Below are 14705 nucleotides of genomic sequence, written 5' to 3'. Positions count from 1 at the left end.
GCATTGGTAAAGTGGCCTCAACTTGTCACTAACAGGACATAGTGTGATCTCATAGCTACCATGCTGATGGCATGGGGGCAGAGAAACACTGAGGAAAATTACAACTGATTCTTTCAAACCAGCTTCTTCTCTTACCATTATACATCAAAATAGTAGCTTGCAGAGAGAGGGGGGAAAAAGTGTGTGTGTGTGTAAACAATTATGGTCTCTTCCATCTGCCTGTTAATTGGGACCAAAGTGAGTAATGATGGTGGATTTAATGTGATTCAGTGTTCCAAAAACTCAACTAAAAATGTTCCAGAGTTGCTAGATTAACTGAAGGCTCTTGAAAGAATGGAAGTTTCCCTCACGTGCATTTTCAGTGACTGCTAGAGAACACTGGGCATGGGCATAGCACACATCCACACAACTGAGCCCTCAGTAGCAGAGGATTTTGAAGATGGGATCCTTAACTCAGCAAAGGAGGTGGAAGACATGCTCATACCCTGGGCCCATGCAGAATCTCAGCCTTCTTGTGGCCCTGAATGCAACCATGACCTTGACTATGACCATATTCGCCACCACTGCCCCCATAACAATTGTTCTTTCTTTAGCACTTTGTACAAGATATACCATTTAGTTTTCTCCTAGAACCATATGAAGTAAGTGTTATTTCCAATTCAAAGGCAAGGAAATAGTTTCAGAGAGTTAGGAAATTTCCTAAAAGCTGTACAGCTGGTGGGTGTTAGATCTGAATTACATAAATTCAAAGTCATCTCTTTCTATTTAGCTATGCTACCTTTACTGCTCTGTGTCCTGTTAATTGTTTTCTTCTGATAACCCTGTGATAAAAATGCTAACAAGTATCAACAGTGCTTGTCACATATTTCAAATAGTCCCAGGAGAACAGGTGGGGAGAGGGTAGATATGTCATCAAAGGCAATATTCCCTGAAATTAATTTCCTGTATGATTCACAGAAGGGTATACTGACATAAGGGTTATGTCTTTAATGGTTTTGCATCTTATAATTATCAGTAATTAAAAACCCAGTAGGAATTAGTTTATTAGATCACTTTCTAAAGTGGTGGTAACTGAGCTCTAAGATGGAATTTAAGTTGGAAATTGTCACCATTTGAAGACCTTCTTAGTCCAAATATAGAAAAAAGGTGGAAATCATGAATTCTGTCGAAGTCTAGCTTTTTTTTTTAATGTTTGTTTATTTTTGAGAGAGACAGAGAGACAGAGATAGAGCATAAGCAGGGGAAGGGCATAGAGAGAGGGAGACACAGAATCAGAAGCAGGCTCCAGGCTCTAAGCTGTCACCACAGAACCGGATGCGGGGCTTGAACTCACAGACCGCGAGATCATGACCTGAGCCAAAGTTAGACGCTTAACCGACTGAGCCACCCAGGCGCCCCTGGCAAAGTCCAGATTTTAAGGGTATTTTCCTCCGCTAAAATGTTGTCCTGAAGCCATAGCTTTGAATTCAATTTGTTTCATTTGCTTAGATTTTAACATATGAAGTGTAGCTTATACTTGGTCAATATTTTTATTTGGATTGTTTATTCTTCCCTAAAAACAAAACTGGGAAAGAAAGAAAGAAAAGGCTTGACTGCATTTACTTTTCACACACTTGACACATGCTGTTAAAGGAAGATTTGCACTGCAAGTATGAATCTTCTAAAGATTCATAAAATACGCCATTTGTATTTTTTAGCATCCCTTTAGGCATACATCCATAAAAGAGTGTGTACTCAGTCTCCTCTGTAAACAAATTATGCACACATTTTTCTTCTTTCAGATTTCCCAGATAAGCCCTTTCCCTTCTCCCTGTTTTGTTTTTTCCTTTTCTCTATTTTCCTACATGCAGGACTTAATTTCTTGGAAATTAGAAAACAAGTTTGGGATGATGTCAATGAGAATGGTGGAATAAGGACCTCCAAAAATCTACTCTCATAAAAAGCAACTAAAACACTAGCAAAAAAAAGCCAAAGTCATCTCCTACCTGAACCCTTTATTCTAATTATACTTCTATCACCAGTCTTACATCATTTAACTGTCGCTATTCTATGCTCAACTGGTACCCTGTAAGTGCCTTTATCATAGCTACTAACATGCTGTATTTTAAAAATGTATTCACTTAACTGTGTTATCTAGCATAATAAAAGTTTCCTCAGTAAAAAAATTACATGATTATTTGGCCAAGTATGTTCACAAACTGTATAGTACTTTGTTTTATGGTTACATTTGTTAAACGGATGCTTCTGCATTAAAAAAAAATGTTTTAAAGCCATAAAAAATAAAAATTGTCAAAACCAACTTCTCTGAACTCTGGAAATTAACTAAAGCCTTGTAATAATGTGGAAAAGCTTTATCCAAGAAAATTGCTGATTTTTGGTATGAACAGTGAGTTTTGTGACATTTTAACTTGCCCTATTCCTGTCCCCCTCTCCCGAGTTCTCTGATAGTCACAAAAATCAACAGCCCACAATTACAGTGTAAACCAGCAGTCGAATATCCACAGGAAGAGTCAGAATGGGGCTGCAGCTCTTTCAAAGCCTCATCTCAAAAAACTGTAGTTATTTGACTGGTCTGGTAGTTCCTGGGAACCCTAATCACAAGGTACGTCTTCATTTTTTACTTAAAGTTCACCCAGTGAAAATAGCCTTTTTCCTGGCCAGGTTTGTCAAAAAAATTAGTGGCAGTATTTTACTATCACAGCTGGCGAGGTGTTGATAACAGTTGAAGCAAAGAGCAAGCTAATCCAAAAAAAAGAAGAAACTTAAAAGAAAAAGAATGGGAAAAATACGGCAAGAATGTGGAAAAATTGGAACCTTAATACGTTGCTAGTGGGAGTATAAAATGGTATAGCCACTTTGTTTTTTTTTATAAAGTTTATTTATTTTGAGACAGAGAAAGAGAGTGGGGGAGGGGCAGAGAGAGAGGGAAAGAGAGTATCCCAAGCAAGCTGCATACTGTGAGTGCAGAGCCCTAAGTGGGGTTCAACCCCACAAACTGTGAGATCATGACCTGAGCCAAAACCAAGAGTCAGACACTTAACCTACTGAGCTACCCAGGTGCCCTGGTATAGCCACTTTGGAAAACATTCTAGCAATTCCTCAAATGGTTAAACATAGAGTCACCACATGACCAGAAATTCTAGTCCTAGGAGCACCTGGGTGGTTCAGTCATTTGTGCGTCTGACTCTTGATTTTGGCTCAGGTCATAATCCCAGGGTCATGGAATTGAGCCCTGTGTTGGGCTCTGCAGTGAGCATGGAGCCTGTTTAACATTCTCTCTCGCTCTCCCTCTGTCCCTCTCCCCAACTTGTGTGTGCTCTCTCTCTAAAAAGAGAGAGAGAGAGAGAAAATTCTAGTCCTATATGTATATATCAAAAAGAACTAAAGCATATGACTACACAAAAACTTGTGCATAAATATTCATAGCAACATTATTCATAATAGTCAAAAAGTGGAAACAACCCAGATGCCCATCAGTTAATGAACAGATAAACAAAATGTGGTATATCTATACACTGGAATATTATCCAGACCTAAAGAGAAATGAAGTGCTGATACATACTACAATATGGATGAACCTTGAAAACATGATAAAGTGATAGGAGTCAGACCTAAAATGCCACATATTTTATGATTCCATTTATAAGAAATGCTCAGAATAGGAAAAGAAATAGAGACAGAAAGTAGATAAAAGGTAGTCAGTGGTTGGCAGTTGTGGGGAATGGAGAACAATTGCTAATGGATGTGGGATTTTATTTTGGGATGACGGAAATATTCTGGAATTTAGTAGTAAAGATGGTTGCCCAGAATTTCAAAAATAGTAAAAACCACTAAGTGATAGGCTACAAGAGTGGATTACATAATATATGAGTTGTCTCTCCAAACAAATAAATAAAATCAGAATCTGTGATTAAATTCTATGTTCTGAGGAAACAAAAATGATAACACAACATGTGGGACAGGCACTGACTGGGGAGTTAGTAGTAGTCTTGAGTTCTAGTACTAGTTCTGTCGTTAACTATTTAAGTTACCTGTACCAAGCTACTAACCATTCTGGGCTTTATTTTCCTTTAACACAAAATAAAAATATTTCAATATATGATCTTTTCCCATCACATCCTATGTAGCCTTGAAATTCTATGACTCTATATATTGAATCATTACTATTATGATTAGAATCCTCATGCATGAACCCAAGATAAAAAATGCCATCCTGGTTTCTGATAAAAACAATAACAATGATCCATGATGTACTCACACTACCCTGAGTAATTGAGATACATCACTGAATAAAATATGCAAAGATTCTTGTCCTCATGAAGCCAATATCCTCACTAAATGTATTCTTCCTGTCTGACCCTACCAAAATTACTAGCAAAGTATAGTAATTTTGAAATTTTGATACCAAATAAGTTAGTTATATTTGTCTTCTTAAAAGTTACACCATGGAAGTATATCAAGATCAAAGTTCTATTGGCCACATTTCTTATAAAAAAGAGACATAACCATCTAAGGAGAAGATTATTACCTGGAGGAAAAGTTAATGCCAGGGTCTACACTTAGTAAGTCAATGGCAGAAGACCCTCACATTGGACCCAGAGTAATAATAATTTTATTGTAACATTGAAGACTTCAGAATCCTATGAGCCTGGTAAATAATTCGTAGCATATCACCTATTCATCGTATTTATTAACACATATTAGATTTTAGAATCCAAGGCTAAACTAGTTGGTCATAACTCTCATGCCCTATATTTTATAATCTTCTGCTTCTATTTTAATTAGAATGAATTTCACAGCATTGTCTCATCACTTACGTTTTCTATATTTCATCCATAAGGCAGAATCAACAACCTCCATTTTCCACTCCTCCACATTCCTTAAAAAGTAGGTCAACGAAAAAGTCCATATAATATTCTCCTGTGGAAGAAAAAGAAAGCATGAGCCTTTATGTATTTAACTTTGTTTTTAAAATGTATGTTTAAAAAAATGAACCATTAGGACTTTCTCAAGATAAAAACTTCTGCACTACAAAGGAAACAATCAACAAAACTAAGAAGCAACATACCAAATGGAAGAAGATATTTGCAAATGACATATCTGATAAAGGGTTAGTATACAAAATATATAAAGAACTTATCGAACTTAACAGCCAAAAAATAAATAATCCAGTTAAGAAATGAACAGAAGACATGAATAGACATTTTTCCGAAGAAGACATACAGATGGTTCACAGACACATGAAAAGATGCTTAACATCAGTCATCATCAGGGAAATACAAATCAAACTAGGATGAGATAAGACCTCACACCTGTTAGAATGGCTAAAATTAACAACACAGGAAACAGAAGATGTTGACGAGGATGCAGAGAAAGGGAAACCCTCTTACATTGTTGGTGAGAATCCAAATTGGTGCAGCCACTCTGGAAAACAGTATGGAGGCTCCTCAAAAAGTTAAAAACAGAGCTACCCTATGAGCCAGCAAATGCACTACTAGGTATCTACCCAAAGGATAGAAACATACTATCCGAAGGGGCACATGCATGCATTCTGATATTTATAGCAGCATTATCAACAATAGGCAAATTATGGAAACAGCCCAAATGTCCATCGACTGATGAAAAAATAAAAAATAAGTGTTCATCAACTGATGAAAAAAATGGAATATTACTCACACACACAATGGAATATTACTCACCATTAAAAAAGAATATAATCTTGCCATTGGCAACAAGGTGGTTGGAGCTAGTGTATTATGTTAAGTGAAATAAGTCAATCAGAGAAAGACAAATACCATACGATTTCACCCCTATGTGGAATTTAAGAAACAAAACAAATGAGCATAGGGGAAGGGGAAAAAAGAGAGGGAGGCAAACTGTAAGAGACTCTTAACTACAGAGAACAAACTGAGGGTTGATGGAGGGTAGGTGGATAGAGGATGAGCTAAATGGATGATGGGCATTAAGAAGGGCACAGTGATGAGCACTGGGTGTAATGTGCACATGATGAATCACTAAATTCTCCTGAAACTAATATTACGCTATATGTTAACTAACTAGAATGCAAATAAAAATTTGATATAAACAAAAACAAAACAACAACAAAAAATAAAATAAAATATGTGTTTAAGTTTGTTTCTGTGTATTGGTCTACTTGTGTCTTGTGTGTCTATGAGGTAAAGAATGTTCAAGATCTAACGTCTATAAAGACAACTATCAGTATTTAATTATGCAGAGCTTTTGTTTTGTTTTATCAATTCAAACCATAAAATAAGAGGAAAAACTGAACCATTTCTGAGGGATTTTTTTAAGATACTAAAATCCTTTGAGTTCCAAAACCTCCATCAAGGACATTTTCATTCTATATTCTTCACTATGTACCCATTTTTCTTCTGATTCCACTGTTCTAGAAAGCTTTCCTGAAGAGAGTAATTATGAAGTGGCATCTAAAATTTTTGTAAAAGAATAAAACTGTATCAAATATATTGATTATTAACTGTCTGAATCACATTTCAAGAGCTTAGTGAAAATTATAGATACAGATCATCTGAAAATATATATTGCTACCGCACATTTTTGCACACAGATTCAGGGAACATATAAATACCTAAAGCCCATCCACCCGAAGAACCACCAGACACAAAACACCAGCTCCAAAAGATAAATGATTTAAAATTTTAAATAATGCTTTATTCCCCCCTCTCCTTTCTCTCCTTTTATTGCATTTTTCCTAGCTGGAAAAACAGAAGAATAGCAAATTTATAGAAAATAAAAACCAATGGCCCCTGACCATATAAAAAAGATGATCTTCATAAAAATAATAAAAGAAGCACACATTAAAACAAATATGAATGGTTGCATTGTTTTATTAATCAGAGCAAAATTTATCAAGGGTGCAAAATATTAGGCACTAAATATTGCTGACAGGATTGCAAATTTGCCCCTCATTTTGGGAGGTGGGGCAGGCAGGAATTTTGAAAATGACCAGGCTACATATCCTTTGATCTGGAAGTTTCATTTTAAAACTATCCTCAAGAATTCACTTTCAGATACTTTTTTATTTTATTTTATTTTATTTTATTTTATTTTATTTTATTTTATTTTATTTTATTTATATTGTTTTAATTTATTGTCAAATTAGCTAACATACAGTGTATACAGTATGCTCTTGGTTTTGGGGGTAGATTCCAGTGATTCATTGCTTACATACAACACCCAGTGCTCATCCCAATGCCCTTCTCAATGCCCATCACCCACTTCTCTCCTCCCCAACTCCTCCCCCCATCAACCCTTAGTTTGTTCTCCACATTCAAGAGTCTCTTTATGGTTTGCCTGCCTCTCTGTTTGAAACTAGTTTTTCCCCTTCTTTCCCCCATGGTCCTCTGTTAAGTTTCTCAAGTTCCACACATGAGTGAAAGCATATGATATTTCTCTTTCTCTGACTGACTTATTTCACTTAGCATAATACCCTCCAGTTCCACCCACATTGCTGCAGATGGCAGGAATTCATTCTTTTTCATTGCTAAGTAGTATTCCATTGCATATATATAAACCACATCTTCTTTATCCATTCAGCAGTTGATGGACATTTGGGTGCTTTCCATAATTTGGCGACGGTTGATAGTATTGCTATAAATAACCATGGGTACATGGGCCCCTATGAATCATCACCCCTGTATCCTTTAGATAAATTACTAGTAGCACTGTTGCTGGGTCATAGGGTAGTTCTATTTTTAATTTTTTGAGGAAGCTCCACACTATTTTCCAGAGTGGCTGCACCAGTTTTCATTCCCACCAACAGGGCAAGAGGGCTCCCCTCTCTCCACATCCTCACCAACATCTGTTGTTTCCTGAGTTGTTAGTTTAGGTCACTCTGACTGGTGTAAGGTGGTATCTCAATGTGGTTTTGATTTGTATTTCCCTGATGATGAGTGATGTTGAGCATCTTTTCATTTGTCTGCTGGCCATCTGGATGTCTTCTTTGGAGAAGTGTCTACTCATGTATTCTGTCCATTTCTTCACCGATTATTTGTTTTTCATGTGTTGAGTTTGGTAAGTTCTTTATAAATTTTGGATACTTAACCCTTTATCTGATATGTCATTTGCAAATATCTTCTCCCATTCTGTCAGTTGCCTTTTAGTTTTGTTGATTGTTTCCTTTGCAGTGCAGAAGCTTTTTATCTTAGTGAGGTCCTAATAGTTCATTTTTGTTTTTATTTCCCTTATCTTTGGAGATGTGTTGAGCAAGAAATTGCTGCAGTTGAGGTCAAAGAGGTTGTTGCCTGTTTTCTCCTCTAGGGTTTTGATGGTAACCTGCCTCACATTTAGGTCTTTCATCCATTTTGAGTTTGGTTTTGTGTATGGTGTAATAAAGTGGTCCAGTTTCATTCTTCTGCATGTTGCTGTCCAGTTCTCCAAGCACCATTTGCTAAAGAGACCGTCTTTTTTTGCATTGGATACCCCTTCCTGCCTTATCAAAGATTAGTTGGCCATACATTTGTGGGTCCAGTATCAGGTTCTCTATTTTATTCCATTGGTCTATGTGTCTGTTCTTGTGCCAGTACCATACTGACTTGATGATTACAGCTTTGTAGTAGACGCTAAAGTCAAAAGACCTCAAATAGTCAAAGTTATGTTGAAAAAGAAAACCAAAGTGGGAGGATCTCAGAAACTTATTGTTAGGGGGGTGGTGAGCCAGATAGCCTGATAAAACTGGTACACGATGATAAATATCCTTCAAACACATACATAGATTTGCCAGAAAATAAGGGAAATTCCCAAGGGCCAAAAACAAATGGAGAATGGGAAACCAGGGTAATAAACTAATGTTGAAACAATAATTGCTGTGGGAACATTTGACAGCCTTAGCAATCAAGATGCTTAGGTTTTGATGGCCATGCAAAGCACAGAGCACAAGGTCCACATGTGAGTTAGAAGTGTGACCAGTACATAAATTCAGATTATTTTACAGAATATACTCTTGATTTTAAAATAAATTAGCTTCCACCAAAAGAAGATGATGTGGAATTTCTCTCTTATGAACCTGAATTCTAGATAGGGAAAAGTCTCCCCTAAAATGCATAACCACAATTCTTGTTTCCCATGAGGTTAAGATATGGATTTATGCAATCTGAATGGTCCTGAGAACCTCAAATTAAGAAATCAATTTAAAGTAGGGTTGGGCTGTTAATACTTCTTGGTGCCTAGTAGGAACAGATGCAAAGCTTCTCTCAAAGGATGAATCCTCAAACCAGGCCTTATAGGATTTTCACAAATAAAGCCACCAAACAAACATGAAAAGGAAATAAAACATATACAAATACCGAGATAAGACGAGATTGGGCGTGTTCAGGGTGGTATGTCCGTAGACTAAACATATACAAATACCTAAGGCAAAATTCACCAACAAGAATAAGTAGAACAACAGAAATCTCAGATATTGAGTATTAAATAAGAACAATTAAAGTAATAAAGAGATTAGAAACATAAGAATGCTAGAACGCACTATTCAAACATACCAGTAAATCTTAAAAAGAAAAGGAAACAGATTTCTATAATGAAAAATTAAATCAATGCAATTAAAATCTGATATATGAGTTAAAATATTTAACATGAATAAAAATAAAAGGTTGACAAGGCAGAAAATAGATCAATTTTATGAACATTCTACATGTGCTCAGGAAGAATAAAATCTCCAATTGTTAGAATAAAGGTGCAACATTCTTTGGGTGAACTTTTATGTTAAAACCTGTACACACGTTATAATGTATCTACTTCATTCATCAATTACTGAGAAAAGTATGTTGTTATGGAAGTAAAAGAATTTCATTTCTTTATGCTCATTTAGAAAATGTGGTTTTAGGGGTGTCTGGGTGGTTCAGTTGGTTGAGTTTCCAACTTTGGCTCAGGTCATGATCTTGTGGTTCGTGGGTTCAAGCCCCACGTCAGGCTCTGTGCTGACAGTTCGGAGCATGGAGCCTGCTTTGGATTCTGTGTCTCCCTCTCTCTCTGCCCCTTCCTTGCTTGCACTGTGTCTCTGTCTCTGTCTCCCTCTCTGTCTCTCTGTCTCTCTCTCTGTCTCTCTCTCAAAAATAAATAAACATTAAAAAAAATTCATAGAAAATGTAATTTTAGAATTATACACACACACACACATATAAAATTTATGATAATAACCAAAATATGTATGTAACCAAGAATAAATCTAATAAAACATTTCTAAGACCCTTTTAAGAGAAACTATAAAATCTAACTGAAATACATGATCAATTATCTAAAATAGTGTATTTAACTATTAACTATGGTGTATTAAATACACCATATTCATGGATATTATTAAATCATTAAGATAAAAGTTACACAAAAATGAAGATTAATCAATTCAATACAATTACCATCAAAATCCGAAGAAGGTTTTCCATAGCACTTGATAAACTGATTAAACAATGCACATGGACAACTAATAACCAGCACTAGCTAGGACTCTAATAAAAAAAAAACAAGGAGAACAATTAGACCTACTAGATCTCATAACTTATTGTCAAACTCTATTATTAATTGTGACTAAACACTGACACAAGCAGAAAGGAATAAGGATAATAAGGAAGGCCCTTGTGAGGAGCACTGGGTGTTATATATAAGTGATGAATCACTAAATTCTACACTGAAACCAATTTTACCATGTATGTTAACTAAGTAGAATGTAAACAAAAACTTGAAATAAAAAAAAAAAAAAAAGATAGAGAGAGAGAGAGAGAGAGCTAGGAATAAGGAGCTCAGAAGAGTATAAAGAACCGAGAAAGAGACACTGGAAATTTTATACATGATAGATCAGTGGAGAATGGGTGGAATTTTTTATAAATCATGAAAAACAATTGGTTTTCCCTTGAAGAATAATACACCAGATCCCTATCTCACACTGTACATGAACTTCAAATCCAGGTGTACTGAAGGTACAAACATAATAGAAGCAAAACTTTAAAACTCTTAGTATAAAATATGGGAACCTAAGTATTTGGTATAAACAAGATGTAAAAACAATCCCATAAAGGAAACTAATGATAAATTTACATTGATTACACTGAAAACTTCTACTCAACATCAATAACAACAACAAAAACAAAAAACAAAAATAAAAGACAAAGCTCAGAATGGAAGAAGATGCAGTATTAAGTGTAGATTACACATAAAATTTTGAAGACTTAGTACCTTAGAAAATAAACCTTGGAGTTGATATCATTGTCATCAACTTTTATTTATGTTCTTCCCACATAAGCATTATTTTTTACTGTTTGTCTTAGCTCAAGCTACTATAACAAATTACCATAAACTTGGTAGCCTATAAAGAACGGAAATTTATGTCTCACAGTTCTGGAGGCTAAGAAGTCCAAAATCAAGTCCCTGGCACATATGGTGTCTACTGAGAGCTCACTTCCTCACTTATAGACTTGCCATCTTTTTGCTGCGTCCTCACATGGCAGAATGAGCAAGGAAGCTCTCTAAGGTCTTTTATAAGGACATGAATCCCATTGATGGGGGCTTTACCCTCATCACCTAATCACTTCCAAAAGGCCCATCTCCTAATTCCATCACATTGGGGATTATGTTTCCACAAATGAATTTTGGGGGACACAAGCATTCAGCTTATGACACTGCTTTTTCCCACTTTGTTTTCATCTTTGCTTGTCCTAGATGCCAAAGGTACACGTAGTAGGCATTCAAAAAGCATACCCAAGTCAGTACATGTTTTTTCTTATTTCTCATATGGATTTTTTAAAAGAAAGTATTGTTGCTTTTAGTAAACATTAAATCCATAGAAACATTTTTAGGGAGTTGAAATATTTAATCCTCATTTCAAAATATAACACGAAATATCTGAGACACAGAGGTTAGGTATTATAAACTAAACTTGCTTCCAAATTTTAAGCTGTATTTCTGGTTTATAGACAATCATGGCATAAATACATACACAATTTTAAATTTTAATACAGGGGCACCTGGGTGGCTCAGTCAGTTAAGCGTCCAACTCTTGATTTCGGCTCAGGTCATGATCTCATGTTTTCATGAGTTTGAGCCCCATGTGGGGCTCTGCAATGACTCCTGCAGAGCCTGCTTGGGATTCTCTCTCTCTCTCTCTCTCTCTCTCTCTCTCTCTCTCTCTGCTCTTCCACAGTTAATGCTGTCTCTGCTCTCTCAAAATAAATATATAAACTTAAAAAATATTTTAAAAATAAATAAGAAAAATAAATAAATAAATGGTAATGCAATTTGCATCCATTAATTAACAAATGTGAGTCACAATAGGGACAACATTGCTCTGTTATTTCCATACATATTAAAATACTTCTTGAGAAACATAACACCTGCAGACCCAATACACAGGTTACATTCTAAACTTATTGGTGAAGAGAAAGTGAATATATATTCAATATGTACCGTAATCACTAATCCAATCAACTAATGTCAACACCCTTGGTAAACAAATGTTCCCACAGTGCCCACTGAATCCTGCTGGCATAGCAGAGGGTGCTGCAGAATGAACACTGAGCCTGTTCCAAAACCCTGCAGTAACATTCTAAATAAACATGTCCAGATTTCTGAGATGCATTTCATACAGCATCCTCACACTCATAAAAGAAGATGCCATGTTTATCTCTGCAGAGAACAAACTGAAGGAAATCATAGTTGTCTGGTGACTCAGCCTATAAATGAGCCAGAAAGACAATGTAACTTGTACTGGTCTTGCCATCTGTGTGACACTAGGTAATCTCTAAACTTACTGAACCTCAAGAAACACAAAGTTCAGTATTCCACAAGGTATATTCTTAATCAGTTATAAGATTTTGCTACAATCTAGGATAAGCAATTCTTAATAATATATTCTTACTTATTCTGATTGATAAAGCACAGTATGTGTGTAATTATAACCATGTAGACCTGTATCTTTGACCAAAAGAATACAAAAAGCAGTTAATAGGCATATTTACATCTGAGAATGGGTAATGAAGTTATTTCCATGTGGGGAGTAATTTAACAGTTTACAGAAAAGATAATGATGTTAAGAGAATGACAAGTAGAATTATATTAATGTCAATGAAATTGCAATACTTCATAAATTCACTGTTCTATACCAGAGATCAGCAAACTTTTCCTGTAAAGGGTGAGATAATAAATATGTTGACTTTGTGTGCCATACAGTTTGCCACTACTCAACTTTGCCATTGTAGCATAACAGCCACAGACAATACATAAGTGAATGAATGTGGCTGTGTTCCAACAAGATTCTATTTATAAAAACAAGCATTGAGCCAGATTGGTCCATTCAAGGTAGATTGGCAATTCCTGTCCATACTAGTCAGTGGTTTACAAATTGGACCCAGCAATAGCACTGCTAGGAATTTACCCAAGGGATACAGGAGTGCTGATGCATAGGGCACTTGTACCCCAATGTTTATAGCAGCACTCTCAACAATAGCCAAATTATGGAAAGAGCCTAAATGTCCATCAACTGATGAATGGATAAAGAAATTGTGGTTTATATACACAATAGACTACTACGTGGCAATGATAAAGAATGAAATATGGCCTTTTGTAGCAACATGGATGGAACTGGAGTGTTATGCTAAGTGAAATAAGTCATAAAGAGAAAGACAGATACCATATGTTTTCACTCTTATGTGGATCCTGAGAAACTTAACAGAAGACCATGGGGGAGGGGAAGGAAAAAAAAGGGAGCCAAACCATAAGAGACTCTTAAAAACTGAGAATAAACTGAGGGTTGATGGGGGGTGGGAGGGAGGGAAGGGTGGGTGATGGGTATTGAGGAGAGCACCTGTTGGGATGAGCACTGGGTGTTGTATGGAAACCAAATTGACCATAAATTTCATATTTAAAAAATTGGTGATTGTAATCTCCCCATTCACAATGACATGGATGGAACTAGAGAGTATAATCTAAGTGGAATAAGTCAGTCAGAGAAAGACAAATACCATAAGATTTCACTCATATGTGTAATTGAAGAAACAAAACAAATGAGCAAAGGGGAAAAGAGAGAGAGAGAAAGAGAGAGACCAAGAAACAGATTTTTAACTATAGAGAACAAACTGATGGATCCCAGAAGGAAGGTGGGTGGGGGGTGGGTTAAATAGGTGATGGGAATTGAGGAGTGCACTTGCCATGATAAGACTATATGGAATCGGTGAATCACTATATTGTACACCTGAAACTAATATAACATTGCATGTTAATCACATAGGAATTAAAATTTAAAAAGATAAAATAAGAACTATCTAGAATGACTACTTTTTAAGTCTTGAATTGTTTAAGTAGCATTGGTTTTTCTTTTTTTTTTTTTTCCAACGTTTTTTTTTTTTTGTTTTTTTTTTTGTTTTTTTTTTTGGGGGGGACAGAGAGAGAGAGACAGAGCATGAACGGGGGAGGGGCAGAGAGAGAGGGAGACACAGAATCGGAAACAGGCTCCAGGCTCCGAGCCATCAGCCCAGAGCCCGACGCGGGGCTCGAACTCACGGACCGCGAGATCGTGACCTGAGCTGAAGTCGGACGCTTAACCGACTGCGCCACCCAGGCGCCCCAGTAGCATTGGTTTTTCAATCAGTTCATCACTGATAGAATTTTTCTGGAATATATGAAATGGGTACCTTTACGTGAGACAAATTCTTTGTCTTTTTTTTTTTAATGTTTATTTA

The 14705-nt window shown here is 36.0% G+C and overlaps 1 long non-coding RNA gene across 1 annotated transcript in view; it reads right to left on the bottom strand.

Annotated features, from left to right (window-relative positions):
* The window catches only part of LOC132683386 (uncharacterized), a 587323-nt gene that overhangs the window by 453549 nt on the left and 119069 nt on the right, over nucleotides 1-14705 (bottom strand). Inside the window, exon 2 of the long non-coding RNA XR_013557771.2 lies at nucleotides 4818-4920. This is a non-coding gene — a long non-coding RNA (uncharacterized LOC132683386). The remainder of the gene's footprint in view (nucleotides 1-4817; nucleotides 4921-14705) is intronic.

This window comes from Panthera onca, chromosome C2 (assembly GCF_046562875.1).
Source record: "Panthera onca isolate mPanOnc1 chromosome C2, mPanOnc1 haplotype 2, whole genome shotgun sequence".
In the NCBI taxonomy this organism is placed as follows: Eukaryota; Metazoa; Chordata; class Mammalia; order Carnivora; family Felidae; genus Panthera; species Panthera onca.
The sequence above is the reverse complement of the archived record's forward strand: the minus strand, read 5'-3'. Positions and strand labels throughout refer to the sequence as shown.